The 15,874-nt window shown below is 40.8% G+C and overlaps 1 protein-coding gene across 3 annotated transcripts in view; it reads right to left on the bottom strand.

The window, feature by feature from the left end:
- LOC132405975 (phospholipid-transporting ATPase IC-like) overlaps positions 1-15,874 on the bottom strand; it is a 175,376-nt gene that overhangs the window by 155,975 nt on the left and 3,527 nt on the right. The window contains exons 3-6 of one of the 3 annotated variants that reach the window (XM_059991059.1): positions 13,525-15,593; positions 11,064-11,080; positions 10,783-10,851; positions 2,827-2,921 (exon numbers count right to left, since the gene is read on the bottom strand). The gene's annotated coding sequence lies outside the window, so the exon portion shown is untranslated. The remainder of the gene's footprint in view (positions 1-2,826; positions 2,922-10,782; positions 10,852-11,063; positions 11,081-13,524; positions 15,594-15,874) is intronic. The other 2 variants (XM_059991061.1, XM_059991060.1) reach the window with 2 other exon arrangements.

Genomic DNA, 15,874 nt, shown 5'->3' on the forward strand with positions numbered 1-15,874 from the left:
CCATCCATACTGTAAGTTAATTAATATAATTCAAATTCATGTAGTGTGCAGCATGGGTCACCAATAAACACTCAACAATCGCTGTCCTCATGATGAGACCTCAGTGGTGACAGGGTATTCACTGGTATCTCAGCCTGAGGGAACAAGCTGTTACCCAGTCAGGCAGTCTTAGTCCTGATGCTCCTGTACCTCCTTCCTGACAGTAGTGCATCAAAGAGATTGTGAAATGGGTGGTTTTCCCCTCGATTTGCACAAATCTCTTAAACATTCTTTATTTAATATTTTCACTTAAGTCTTTCGCAGTTTGTTTTAAAAACATTCTACCTGGAATGTTTCAATCAATCTTATAGGAGATGTGGTGGGGGGGGGGGGTGCAAGTTTTATATAGCGAGAGTTATGTGTTTGGATCAGGCTGCCAAAAATAGCAATGGAAGCAGGTCTGATGGTGGTATTTAACAACATACACTAAATGCTGGAGGAACTCTACAGATCAGGCAGCATCTGTGGCGGTGAATAAACAGTTGATGTTTTGGACCTTGATGAAGAGTCTTGATCCAAAATGTTGACTGTTTATTCCCCTCCATAGACGGTGCCTGACCTGCTGAGTACTTCTAGCACTTTGTGTGCGTGTATGTGTTGTTCAAGATTTCCTGCATCTGCAGAATGTCTTGTATTCATGGTATTTAAGAGACATTTAGATAGACACATGGATATCCAGGGACTGAAGGGATATGGTTCATGTGAGGATGGAAGAGATATAGTTTGATGCTGAGTTTGGCATGAGTGAAAGAGCTTGTTCATGTGATGTACCATTCTCATAGAGTCATAGAGCATTACAGCAGATAAACTGGCCCTTCAGCCCATCAATTATGCCTAGTCCCATCTACCCTCACCCAAACCATAACCCTCCCCTCCACATACTTATCCAAACATTTATTCAATATACCAATCCAGCCAGCATTCACCACTTCTGCTGGAACCTTGTTCCACACCCTGAGTGAAGAGGTTCCCCCTCAGTTTCCTCTTAAATATTTCACCTTTGACACTTAACCCATGACCACTACTTCTCATCTCACCCAACCTCAGTGGAAAAAAAACCTGCTTGCATTTGCCCTGTCTATATCCCTCATAATTTTGTCTATCTCTATCAAATCCCTCCTCATAGAATAAAGCCCTAATACATTCAACCTTTCCCTATAACTCAGGTTCTCAAGTTCCGGCAACATCCTTGTAAATTTTCTCGCTGCTCTTTCTATGTTCTATGCTGTTATTATAATGATTTCATTAATCTATATTTCACTGTATTCTTAAAAGATAGAATTCCTATTCTTTTTTTAAAGTTGTCATATCTTTGAATATTACAAAATGACATTTTCAAGTATCAAAGTTTCAAAGTTCAAAGTACATTTATTATCAATGCACATATATGTCACCACATACAACCCTGAGATTCGTTTTCCTGCTGGTGTGTTCAATAAATCTACAGAATAATAACCATTATCGAATAAATGAAAGACAACCCAACTTGGGCATCCAGCCAGAGTTCAGAAGACAATAAACAGTGCAAATAAAAAAGGAAATAATAATAAACATATAAGCAATAAATGTCGAGATCATGAGATGAAGAGTACTTGAAAGAGAGTCCATTGATTGTTGGAACATTTCAATGATGGGGCAAGTAAAGATGAGTGGTTATCCCCTTTGGTTCAAGAATCTGATGATTGAGGTTTTAATAACTGTTCCTGAACCTGGTGATGTGAGTCCTGAGGCTCCTGAACCTTCTTCCTGATGTCAGCAGCAAGAAGAGAGCATGTGCTGGATATTGGGGGTCCCTGATGATGGATGCTGCTTTCCTGCAACAGTGTTTCATTTAGATGAGTTCAGTGGTGGGGAGGTCTTCACCCGTGAAGGACTGGGATGTATCAATTACTTTTTGTAGGTTTTTCCATCCAAGGGCATTGGTGTTTCCATACCAGACTGTGGTGCAGTCAGTCATACTCTCCATTACACATCTATAGAAATTTGTCCTGATTCCAAGCTGAATCTCTGCAAACTCCTAATATAAATAGGCAGTCTTGTAGGAATGTAACAACAATTTAAATAAAACTTTTTTTGCTGCAATACCAAAAAGGACATCTTCAAGAGGCACTGCCTCAAGGAGGAACCATCCATCATTAAAGACCCTCACCATCTGGGACATGACTTCTCCTTATTGCCATCAGAGAGGAGGTCCAGGAATCAACAATTTAAGAACAGCATCTTTCCCTCCACCCTCAGATTTAGAATCATCCAAAAATCAATAAACATTTCCTCATTATTTATCTTTTGCACATTGATTTATGTCTGTAATTTCCCATAATTTTTTATGTCTTGTAATGAACTGCAGCTACAAAATAACAATTTTCATGACATATGTCAGTGATAATAAATTCGATTGTTTCTGAACACAATGGAAGATGGTGTATTCGACAAAGATTTCTGTCATGTCTGTATTAATGGCATCTTCTTGAATGACTTTTATATTGTATGAACTTACTAAGTATTTGCCATGCTGTTAATCTGGTATAACTCATTTTCCCCTGTTCAGAAAACTTGAACAGGAAAAATTAGGTTATAACAAATTCATGTTACATGGTTCATTTCAAATTCTGTCATTCTTAATTATGAAACCTGTTCGAAGATCTGAAATAGGAAACTAAACTACAGAACTACAGTTACAGTTACTACAGTTTAACTTTATAACTTCAGAACCACAGTGACAACTTTTTAACTTCAGAACCATAGCGATAACTTTTTGGCAATGTGTGAAATGTGCAGCATACTTACAGATCTTGTTTGTATAGAGATGGTGGATCAGTTCATCTTCAAAGAAACATCATGGGATCAGGAGGAAATTCACATCTTTAGCCAAGCCACCAAGCCTATGTGTGAAGAAAATACAATGATAAGCAACACCTCTGAGCTCCCCATTAATCTTTCTGTCAGTAGCAGCTCGTTCTCTTCAAATCACAAACAAAATAAATGTTGAATGATATGTGAAGCAGGCTAATTAGCAACTCTAGAAAGGACTTTCCTTGTTTGATGTAATAGAATAGGACAGAAGAACAGGTAGCCTTTCTACATTGAATATAGAGCAGTACAGCATAGGAACAGGCCCTTCATCCCACAGTGTTGTGCTAAACCAATTAAACTAGTAATCACAGCTAACCAAATTAATCTATTCTACCTACAGAATGTTCATACACTTCCAATTTTCTCACATTCATGTGTCTATGTGTATGTCTTTTAAAAGTCTCTAACATTTCTGTCTCTACCACCACCTCAGGCAGTATACTCTAGTCACCTCTCAGTCTCCATGTTTTTTTAAAAAACAACTTGCTCCTCATCTCCTTTCTAACTATCCCTCTCACCTTAAAACTTCTGGTATCAGACATTTCAACCCTTGGGGGGAACAACCCTTTGGTTTCAGCACTTAATTTACAGAGAAAGGTTGAACAAGTTAGGTCTCTATTCATTGGAGCGTAGAAGGTTGAGGGGGGATTTGATCGAGGTATTTAAAATTTTGAGAGGGATAGATAGAGTTGACGTGAATAGGCTGTTTCCATTGAGAGTAGGGGAGATTCAAACGAGAGGACATGATTTGAGAGTTAGGGGGCAAAAGTTTAAGGGAAACATGAGGGGGTATTTCTTTACTCAGAGAGTGATAGCTGTGTGGAATGAGCTTCTTGTAGAAGTAGTAGAGGCCAGTTCAGTTGTGTCATTTAAGGTAAAATTGGATAGGAATATGGACAGGAAAGGAGTGCAGGGTTATGGGCTGAGTGCGGGTAGGTGGGACTAGGTGAGATTAAGAGTTCGGCATCGACTAGGAGGGCCGAGATGGCCTGTTTCTGTGCTGTGATTGTTATATGGTTATAAAAAAGATATTGTCTGTCTACTCTATCTGTGCCTCTCATAAAAGGTAGGTTTTTGGCACTTAACCAACTGGAATTCCTATGAAGCAACATAAAATTTGCTCATGGAACTCAATGGGCCAATCAGCATTTGTGGGAGGAAAGAAACTGTTGATGTTTAAAATTAAAACCTGTTGTGAATCCTGCAGGCCTGTGCACCTGTATTTGGTCATTGTTGTCTTATCTAGAGTCCTTAAGCCCTTGTGCCTCTTGTTCAGTCTTGTCAGGTTTATTTAAATTGGTTCACGTTTTCTGTGTAATGTGATTATTTAAAAGGGACTCCTAATTAGTGCTTATTATGGGGTCCTTGTGTTTTGAGAATCTCGCAGTGTCACTCAGTCAGACCACTGATGTTCTGTTAGAATTGCTGTAAATGAACTCTTGCTTCTGTCCCTATACGGGAGTCTGTCATTCCTTTGCAGCTGGACTCAGTCGTCTGTCAGTGCACACCGTGACAGAAACCTTTTCCTTATCGACAATTCCTTTCCTCCCACAGACACTGTTCAAGATGCTGAGTTCTTCCAGCAGAGTCTGGCACCTGCTTCCAATTCATCACCTGCAGCCTATTTAACCCGTTCTCATCCACAGTCCTCGTTCACTCACCTGCAGCCTATTTAACCCGTTCTCATCCACAGTCCTCGTTCACTCACCTGCAGCCTATTTAACCCGTTCTCATCCACAGTCCTCGTTCACTCACCTGCAGCCTATTTAACCCGTTCTCATCCACAGTCCTCGTTCACTCACCCGCAGCCTATTTAACCCGTTCTCATCCACAGTCCTCGTTCACTCACCTGCAGCCTATTTAACCCGTTCTCATCCACATTCCTCGTTCACTCACCTGCAGCCTATTTAACCCGTTCTCATCCACAGTCCTCGTTCACTCACCTGCAGCCTATTTAACCCGTTCTCATCCACAGTCCTCGTTCACTCACCTGCAGTCTATTTAACCCCAGTTCTCATCCACATCCCTCATTCACTCATCAAGTCAGTCGGCCTCAACCAGTTGCCTCTTGCTTTCACTCTCCCTGCCTAAAGTTTCCCGGGTTGCCTGTTGTGTTTACTTTCTGTTCCCTCTTGTTTTGTGGCCCCTTGTGACTTGTTATTTTGTGGTTTATTATTAAGGTTATGATTCACCACTGAATCGGCTCCACTGCTCTGCTTTTGGATCGAGCCTCCTCTACATTTCCTGACAGATGGTTTGTTGCTTCATATTCTTTGCTTCTGCCATCTTTTGTGTCTCTATATTTGTGCAATGTCACTGTAGAGTCACGGTCTAGTGTTCAGAGTTCAAATTAAATTTATTACCAAAGTACATATATGTCACCATGTCGAACCCTGAGATTCATCTTCTTGTGGGCATACTCAATAATTCTATAGAATAATATCCATAACAGAATCAATGAAAGACTACCCAACTTAGACGTTCAGACAGAAGAAAAATAAGAGTGCAAGTACAAAAAGAAAGGAATAATAATAATATATAAATAAACAATAAATATTAAGAACACGTGATGAATAATCCTTGAAAATGAGTCTATAGGTAGTGGGAAGATTTCAATGATGAGGTGAGTGAAGTTACCCTCTTTGGTTCAAGAGTCTGATGGTTCAGGGGTAATAACTGTTCTTGAAACTGGTGGTGTGAGTCCTGAGGCTCTGGAATCTTCTTCCTAATGGCAGCAGTGAGAAGGGACCATGTCCTCAATGGTGGAGGTCCCTGATGATGGATGCTGCTTTCCTGCGACATTGTTTCATGTACAGTAGATGCGCTCATTTGGGGGAAGGGGTTTTCCTGTGATGGACTGGGCCATGTCCAACAACTTTTGTAGCATTTTTCATTCATTTCCAGGCCATAATGCAACCAGTCAGTATACTCTCCATTACACATCAATAGAAGTTTGTCAAAGTTTTGGATGTCATGCCAAATCTTCACAAACTCCCAAGGAAGTGGATGCACTGCTGTCCTTTCTTCTAAATTGTATTTATGTGCTGGGCCTAGGACAGGTCCTCTGAAATAATATCACAGAGGAATTTAAAGTTGCTGACCATCTCCACCTCTGATTCTCTGATGATGACTGGCTCATGGTCCTCTGGTTTCCTTCTCCTGAAGTCAATAATCAGAACATAGAACATCAAAATTTACAGCACATTACAGGCCCTTTGGCCCACAAAATTGTGCAAACCATGTAACCTACTCAAGAAGCTGCCTAGAATTTCCCTATCGCATAGCCCTCTATTTTTTAAGCTCCATTTTTTAAGAGCCTCTTAAAAGACCCTTTTGTATCTGCCTCTACCATATTGCTGGCAGTGCATTCCACGCCACTACTCTCTGTGTGAAAAACTTATCTCTGACAGCCCCTTTATTCCTACTTCCAAGCACCCGAAAACTATGCACCCTTAGCCATTTAATCAGCTTCCTTGGTCTTGTTGACATTGAGCAAGAGGTTGTTGTTATGGCACCACTCAGCCAAATTTTCAATCTCCTTCCTGTATGATGCTTTTTTGTCACCACCATTGATTTGGCAGTATCGTCAGCAAACTTAAACATGGCATTGGAGCTGTACTTACCCTCACAAACATAAGTATAAAGCAAGTAGAGAAAGGGGCTGAGCACACAGCCCTCTGGTGCACCCTTACTGATGGAGGTTGCCGAGGAGACGTTGCCAATCTGAACTGACTGGGGTCTGCAAGAGATCCAATTGCACAAGGAGGTATTGAGGACAAGGTCTTGGAGCCTAATGATTACAGTAATTTTGAGGGGATGATAGTAGTGAATGTGATATATAAAAATGTTTAATTGTCCTTTTGATAACTTAGTTAAAGGATTTGCTGTGAGTTACAATGTTTCTGAAATTGGGAACTGTTTTCTGGCATTCCCTGTAGGTGGAATGGAACAGAGTCGGCAGAAGCTACCAACAGTATCACCTCCCTTCGACGAAACTGGAGTGGAAAAGTATACGATCTCCATCGAAAAGGTGTTTCTGTAATAGAACTGAACTCTATTGACCAACAGCATGTGAAGTTTATCTCTGAATTTATATACTTACAAAACCGGACCCTGCGGCATGCAGCGGTCACCACGGAGGTAAGCAACAACACCGGCAGATTTCACTAGAATGAGTGTGTTCACAATATAAAGGTGAACCCATTAATACTGCCTCACTATTTTTGCACTACTTTTTTTATATATATTTCTTAATGTAATTTATAGAATACAGTATTGTGGAAAGTACATGTATATAGCTAAGACTTTTGCACAGTTCTATATTTGCCAATGTGGAGCAGAGAGCAGGTTTGTAAATCTGACGGAACCAAAGGATGTTGGGAGTGGTGAGGATTTACCTCCATGGGAGGAGTGTGGGACAGGTGGCAGAGAATGACTGCCAGGAGCAGGGTGGGGGGGGGGTGGTGTGGGTGCAGACACACCCAGCTCTGTGACCCAGGCAAGGTCATTTGATTTCAAACAATCAGTTTACTTATCATTACAGAATGTCTCTCTGGTGCTTCCCACTCCCTCCCCTCTCCCTTCCTCTTTTCCCAGCCATAATTACTCTCTCCTGGCCTTCCCACTCTCAGTCCACAAAAGAGACCCATTATCAGAATCCGGTTTATCATCACTCACATAAGTCATGAAATTCGGTGTTGTTTTGTGGCAGCTTTACAGTGCAATATATAAGATTACTATAGTAGTGACCAAAAGTCTCAGACAACGTAGTATATGTATGTGCTAGGACTGTATTTTCTGCCTTGCATTGTCCTGCTGCTGCAAAACAATAAATATGGCAATAAACTTGATTCTCAGGTCATATTCTACAATTCAATATGGTCAATACTGATTTACTAAATTTAGTATTCGCTTCTAGCTTTCTCCCCACATTATTTTATCCTTCTGTTCCTAACAATGATATCTAATTATTGCCTGAATACATTAAACAATTTGTCTTCAACTGTTTCCTACGTATTCCGTTGGTTCCCACTCTCTGGGAAATTGAATTTCTATCCTTCGTTTGGTTAAATTGTTAACCTTTTATCCTTAGAGGAAATAATTTCCAATTCTCTTTCTGTATTTTATGACAGGAGTTGATACATATGCATAACAAAGAAAGCCGGACTGTTGGGAGCTGTATTTCTAAGGCTGGTACGTTCGCCTGTCTCATTTTGCTTTGTGGTAATTCCCATTTCTTTCTCCAAACTATGAAGATATTGGAACGATATTAAATCAAAAGGAGTCCCCTATTTAGACAACTGTAATCATGAAGGGAAAATGGATTTACCATGATGAAATGGCAGAGCAGACTTGAGGGGACAAGTGACCTAATTCTGCTCCTTTACATTATGATCTTGCAGTGAAATGTGCCAGTGGCTGCAAAAAGTCACAGGAAAGATCGCATGCTCTTCCTCTGAGGTGACTTGGGTATTAAAGTTAGCGAGCCAGCCAGTACAACTACCTGTGTCCTCACATAACACGACACTGACCTTGTGTATTCCCAGCCAAGCTAATATAGTCAAATTCAGAGTCAATGTTATTGTCACATGCACAAGTACACAAAAGCACAGGTGCAATGAAAAGCTTGCTTGCAGCAACATCACAGGCATGGAATATCAGGGACACAACATTCACGAGAAAACCACTGGTCGCTGCATTCTTCCCTTAACTGATTGCCGGGTTCCTTTGTTTGGATTCATTTCTCATGAAGATCAGTGCTTACAGGAGGGTCTAGCTCTCAGTGAAAGACAGTTAATTAGTGGAGAGTCTGAATGGTTGTACACTTTATCAATGAAAATTATGTTTGATGTTAGATGTAACCTATTGCCTTCCTGAGAGACTGAAACATGCCAATTATTTCATGGTATGAGCTTAGTATTGAAGACTTTTGGTACTGTGCTATAATTTTAGGTATATATATAGCTAGGGTGCCTAAGACTATTGCATAGTACTATATTTGTCAATGTGGAGCAGAGAGGGAGTTTGTGAATCTGGCGGGAATGGCGAGGGTGGAGCAGGGTGGGAGGAGTGTGGGAAAGGTGACAGAAAAAGAGCACCAGGGTTGGGGGGGTGGCACGGGTGCAGACACACCCAGCCCTGAGATACCAGGCAAGGTCATTTGATTCCTAACATGTCTCTCTGGTGCTTCCCGTTCTCTCCCCTCTCCCTGCCCCCTTCCCACTCTCAGTCCACAATAGAGACCCAGATCAGAAAATCAGGTTTACCATCACTCACATCTGTCATGAAATTTGTTTTATTTTGTGGCAGCAGAACAGAGCAATGCACAAAGTTACTACAGTACTGCGCAGAAGTCTTAGGCACTCTATATCTATATCATTCAACCACATATGAATACAGCCAAAGGAAACAGTACTCCTCTGGGGTCAAGGTGCAAAGCATACGCGGCACATTTAAAATAGTTAGCAAAAGAGCACGGTCTCTCTCTCTCTCTCTCACACACACACACACACACACACACACACACACACACACACACACACACACACACACACACACATATAAATATATAAATATATCCCAAGTGCCTGAGTGACGTGACCTGCAAATTGATGGTACAGTTCTCATCAGTGTGCAGATGCACACAATCCAACCTGTCATTCCACTGATCGAGCACGGGAGGGCAGCCCGGGCTGAGAGAGCCCAGCCCACAGCCAAGCATGGATGTCACGCTACACCGCTTACTGCACCTCTCCTTCTGGACTGCAGCAGTAGCAGGCAAGCCTGCAGCCTGAGGCCTAGTCCTTGCTACAACCGATGTCATGCAGTTCCCCGCCATCTGTCGCACCACTAAAGAAGGGAAGCAGGCCTGCAGCATCTTGCTTTATCAATGTACAACAGGATCTTGCAATGCAAGAAAAGTCCAAGACAGTCACCTGCAGTTACACTGCATGCCTCATTCACACACCACTTTCATGCCTTCCTGTAGAGGTCAACAACACCGTCTGCACCAAGTCCAGCTCCTCTGCAAACAAGCAGCTCACTGATCGGGTAGACCTGCACTACCCAAAGTTCTTTGAGTCCAGCATTGTTTTGCGATCGTAAAAAAGACATTTAACAAATAAATAAATACCTTTGGTTGGTACCCAAGAGGCTGCTGTGCCCAAACGTGCTACCATCTTACCAGAATTAATATATATATGTATATATTCATAAGTGGTTCGGGGCGATAAACACAACTACGAATAGCACAGAAAAGGTTTGTTGCTTTAGCAGTTTTGCCACGATCCCTGTGAGGGGCATAAGTAGGGTCAATGCAAGCAGGCTTTTTCTCCTGATGTTGGATGAAACAAGAATGAGAGGTCATAGGTTAAGTTTGAAAGGTAAAATATTTAGGGGGAACTGCTTCACTCGGAAGGGTGGTGCGAGTGCATAACGAGCTGCCCGCGGAAGTGATGGATGCAAGTTTGATTTCGACATTTATGATAAGTTCATAGATGGAGGGATGTGGTCCAAGTGTGGTTGATAGGGCCCAGCAGCATAAAAGTTTGGCATGGACTAGAACAACTGAAGGGCCTGTTCCTGTGCTGAAGTGCTCCATGACTCTGTTATTGAAAGAGAGAACATTATGAGAATGTTTGTTCCTGATGGCTTGACGTAGGAGTTTTCACTGCACTTCAACAGGGAATCCTGAAATTACTCTACAACTTTTGCACTTTACCAAAACTAAACCATTTCTTCTCTTTTTCTCCCCTTTAGAACAATCGTTATTCTGTGTGTTTCCAGAATCACTGGTCTGCTTGGAAATGTTCTGCAAGGATGTAATGGAGCTCTCGGAGGAATTATATAAAAACTCTGTCCATGTGTTGGAATCAAACACAACGGTCCTACCTGATCCAAATTATGAATGGTGGAGGATAAACCTTCCAGACTGGGTACAATACATCAGTGGTGTGCTGCCTGCATTAGAAGATACGATTATTAAAATTCGGAACATAACACATCAGTTTCTAGAATACTTTAAAACAACTACCATTGCTTGTAGCTTAAAGAGTCATCCAGATGTTGGGTACTATGTCAGTGATTACAGTTTTAAAGAAGCATATATGAAGAAAGTGTGGCATTTATAATGGGCTTATAATAAATAGAGAGGAGAAGCAATCAATACAGACCTGTGGCATAAGGGTGGCTGTAAATAAAGACAAGGAAAGAAATTCATTCAGTTCTCATTCATTCCAGCTAATCACAAAAAATACAGTATATGTGGAAAGGCTATGCTAGAGAATTAATAAATATCATGTTCTGATAACAATATCAATATCAATTGTTCCGATATAAACATAGCAACTAATCCTAAATGAAATTGAAACACTAAGATCTGTGTCCCAAGAATTACCATTTGTTAATAAAGTAATTCTTTAGCTTTCTAAAGTCAGAATCAAATTTATTATCAAACTTGGTGTGCACTTAGCAGGCATTTTGTTAGGTACAGGAATGTTTCCTTCAAAGTAGTGACAGGAGTGGAGCGCAGTGTGGTCTTTTGCACCTGTAACCCATCCACGTCAAGGTTCAACATGTGTATTCAGAGATTATCTTCTGCACACCACTGTTGTAACGTGTGGTTATTTGAGTTACTGTCACCTTCCTGTCAGCTTGAACCAATCTGGCCATTCTCCTCCGTTCTCTCTTATTAACAAGAAGTTTTTGCTTACAAAACTGCTGCTCACTGAGTGTCTTGTTTTCACACCATTTTTTTGTAAATTCTAGAAACTGTTGTGTGTGAAAATACAAGGAGGTTATATCAGTCTCTGAGATACTCAAACAACCCATCTGACACCAACAATTATTCCACTATCAAAGTCATTTCTTCCCCATTCTGATGTTTGAATAACGACTAAACCTCTTGACCATGTCAGCATGCTTTTATGCATTGAGTTGCTGCCACATGATTGGCTGATTTGATACTTGTGTTAATGAGGTGTGCCTAATAAAGTGACCACCATGAGATTAATTGTCTTGCAGGAATTGACAGTAAAATACAGTAGAATTTATGAAAAATTATAAATAAAGACTGACAAGCAACCAATAAGCAAAAGCCAAATTATGCAAATAGAAAAATAATACTGTGGAGACTTTAATCCACAAGAATAATTATACTTGTGTTAGCTCATCCCCCTGGAAGCTAACTTTTTAACAGGTAACTTGGAATCCAATTATCTAAAGCATTAAAGACTGGGTCTATAGTCATACTCAGTCACAATCTAAAAACTAAACCAGATTGTACTAATTATTGTTCGATTATTACTACGTATTATTAATTCGTAGTTTGAATTTCTATGCCGACTTGTATTTTATATAGTTACCTATTGTTCGGCGTATGTTCTAGCAGTAGCAGTTTCAAATATTGCTTTATTTGAATGGGGTTATCTGATTGGCTAACTCTTATGTACAAATTTGAATGGAATGTCTGTTATCTATGAAAATTTAATGGAAGTAGCACATGGGCTCAATCGCTCATCCCTTTGTACTCTTTCTTTGTTATCGCCTGTTCCCTGCTCTCATTACTCTTCTTATCCATTTCCCATGTTCCCTTAGCACTTAATAAATGATCATGAGCAACTAGTTTTATGCCTCATTGTTGACTTCTGAAAGAATGTCAGATTCCAACATTGACCAATATTAAATAATTGGCTTACCAAAACAAATTATGGTTAATGCTTCGAGCATAAAATTAGATGCTGGAAATCTAGAGCAAAACTGCAAATCCTGGAAGCATGAGGCAAATTGACCATTAATGATTCCCTTATTCAGCTGTGTGTCATAACTGTATTAGGAATGATTATAACATTGCAGTTGTTGCTCCTCTCCAATCCTTGTGCTGTCCTTTTAGCATTTGTTTGTTTTTTATGAGGCCAAGTTGCTAGGTTGAAGCTCAACCAGCCCGAGTGGGAAGTGTGCAAGGAGCTGACCAGATTTGAACCCCAGACCATTCACCTCGAAGTCTGGTGCAGTTGCCACTACACCATTGGCTGGCAAAGTGTGCTATAAAGTGCTTAAATATATGTTAGCTCATGTTGCAGGACACATGGTTTCTGTCCCTCGTTTCATCAAAAACTTTGTATAAACTATCATTTAATGTCATTGTTCCAAAGGTATAACTTTACAAATTCATAATGGCTTTACAAAAGTGAACATGAGGCAATTATTTTCTACGGCAGTTTTCTGTTAAAATATAAAAGTATATGATTATTATATGCAAACATATTGTTAAATGGAGCTATTATGCATATTGCTGTTAGAGAAATATTATTTAATTGTGTTTCATTAAATAATTGTGGATGAACATTCTATCTTAAGTTGATGCCCAGTTCATTTTAAGTTATAACTTCAAGTAAATTCTGAAATTACATTAATCATTCAATGTTAAGTCTTAAGAAAATATACCTTTTAGGATAGATTATTCCAATTTCCCCAAAGATTATCTATCTATAAAATTGCTTTGGGGAAATACGTCATTAAAAAAGATTATTCACTGAGGTTTATATAATTATTTGTTGACAGTAATTATTGCAATTAGACCTTTTAATTAATGACACTATGGTGTTGACTCAAATTTGTTGTACTTTCAGTTACCTTACAATGATGCAGAGATACATCCTAGGATGCGCTGCGACACATCATCGGTGATGTAGCCTGTGGTCATCGGGTGTTTCAACATCAGACACTCCCACTCAGCTCAGGTTGATCAGGCCCTGGCTTGTATCCTAGCAGCCTTGGTCCACGGGCCATCTGGAGGCTCACTCAGTAGCCCCTGTGAGAGTCCTGGTGGCTCTTTTCTTTGCAGCCCCCCATGATGCCAAGGTGAGAGTAAATTCTGCAAACAAGCAGCCAGCAAAATCTCTACATCCCACCTATATAGGCTCTCATCGTGCGCTTCACCCCTGCCCCTGGCACTGCTCAACCAGCAGCTGGTGTTTGGCTTTCTTACGCTCAAACGCTTCCTCAATCCAGTCTTCCCAAGGTTCTGTTAATTATACCATGATTACTTGCTTTGACGTTTCTGACAGAATGAGCATGTCAGGCCTCAGTGATAACAATGCTTAGTCTCACAGGAGTGAAATTATTTCAGATATCCATTACGTGCACAGATAAATATACAACTGAAGTAAAACTCCAATAATCAGGAATATTCAGGACTTTGATGGTGCCAGACTGGACTTTTAAAACCAGTTATTTGTAAATGGGGTGGGGATACGTCTCTACCAAAGGAGGTGTAAGGTGCTCCTTCCCTCCACCAGCCTGCAGGTTACCCTTGGGCAAGGTGTAGCACCTGCTTAGCCCCTCTGTCAAGGTCACGTGAAGCTATAGGAGCAAGTGGTGGATGATTGTATGAGCAGCTGATTCATATCACAAGTCCTGGTTATGTGACCACTCACACCAGGCAGACAATCACTGAAGAGTATTGATAATGGCTGGGGTCACCCGTCTTGTAACAACACTGCCCAGAAGAAGGCAATGGCAAATGGCTTCTGTCAAAAAATTTGCCAAGAATAATCATGGTCAAGACCATGGTTGCTCATGCCATTGACACATTTAACGATGGAGATGATTTGTAAACGTTGCACAATATTCTGATATAAAAATCTGTAAATGGAAACCTGGTCAAAATTTAGGGAAACAAGGTCCAAGTGAATCAGAATCCAAGTCAGGTTTATTATCATTGACATATGTCATGAAGTTTGTTGTTTTGTGGCAGCAATACAGCAAATATATTAAAATACCATAAGTTACAATAAGAAATATTTTAAAAAATGAAAATCATACAAAAAATAATGAAATAGCGAGCTGAAATTCATTGACTTTGCATGTGTTTCTGGATACTTTTTTTGCTGTTTTTGAGTGGTTTATTTGAGCGGTTGATGCTGACTGGGATGCTTCGGTGAAAACAGGCTCCGGGGCCAGCAGTGGACGAGCGACGTGATGCTGAACTGAACTAAAATAAATACCCCTGGACTCCAGGTTTAGTGTTGATATTCCACATGTTGTTTGCTTGCTTTTCGCCATTTGTGCAATTTGTTCTTTTTCTCATTGTGTTTGATGTTTATCTTTGAACGGGTTCCACGGTGTTTCTTCGTTTCATGGCTGCCTGTGGGAGGACTAACCTCACAGTTGTATTCTATCTGCATACTTTGATAATAAACCTACTTCGAACTTTTTGACCATTCAGAAATCTGATGGTGGAAGGGAAGAAGCTGTCTCTAAAACATTGATCGAGCGTCCTCAGGCTCCTGTACCTCCTCCCTTAGAAGGCATGTCCTGGATGTTGAGGGTCCTTAATAATGGATGCTGCCTTTTGAGCTAGGGTCAAGATATCTTTCGATGATTGGGTGGCTGGTCCCCATGATGGAGCTGGCTGAGACTACAACCCTCTGAGGCTTTTTCCAGTTCTCTGCATTGGAGCTGCCATACCAGGTGGTGATGCTACCAGTCAGAATGCTCTCCATAGTACTTCTGTAGAAATGTTGTAGAGTCTTTGACTTAAAACAAAATCTCCTTAAACTTCTGTGGAAGTTTAGCCACTGGTATGCTTTCTTTGCGATTGCATCAGTATGTCGGGCCCAGGATTGATCCTCTTAGATGTTGCCCAGGAACTTGAAGATGCTCACTCACTCTTTCCACTGCTGAACCCTGACTTGGCCTTCCTGAGGTACACAATCAGATAATCGGTCTTGCTGACACTGAATGCAGGGTTGTTGTTGTGGCAACACTTAGCCTGTCGAACTCTCTCAGACCTTGACGCCAGATGAGTGACCAGGGCCCCAGTGGGTGGCAGTGAACATGGGGACCTTGTTCAGGATGGACAGAGTGGAGCATGGAATAAGTGAAAGGGAGCGGAGGAAACAGACACCCAGCAAGTTGGAAGGGAGCTTAGGAAATTCAATCCTGGTGAATCAGAAGGGTGTCTGAGACGCTGGTGAGTCAG

Source organism: Hypanus sabinus, chromosome 16 (assembly GCF_030144855.1).
Source record: "Hypanus sabinus isolate sHypSab1 chromosome 16, sHypSab1.hap1, whole genome shotgun sequence".
In the NCBI taxonomy this organism is placed as follows: Eukaryota; Metazoa; Chordata; class Chondrichthyes; order Myliobatiformes; family Dasyatidae; genus Hypanus; species Hypanus sabinus.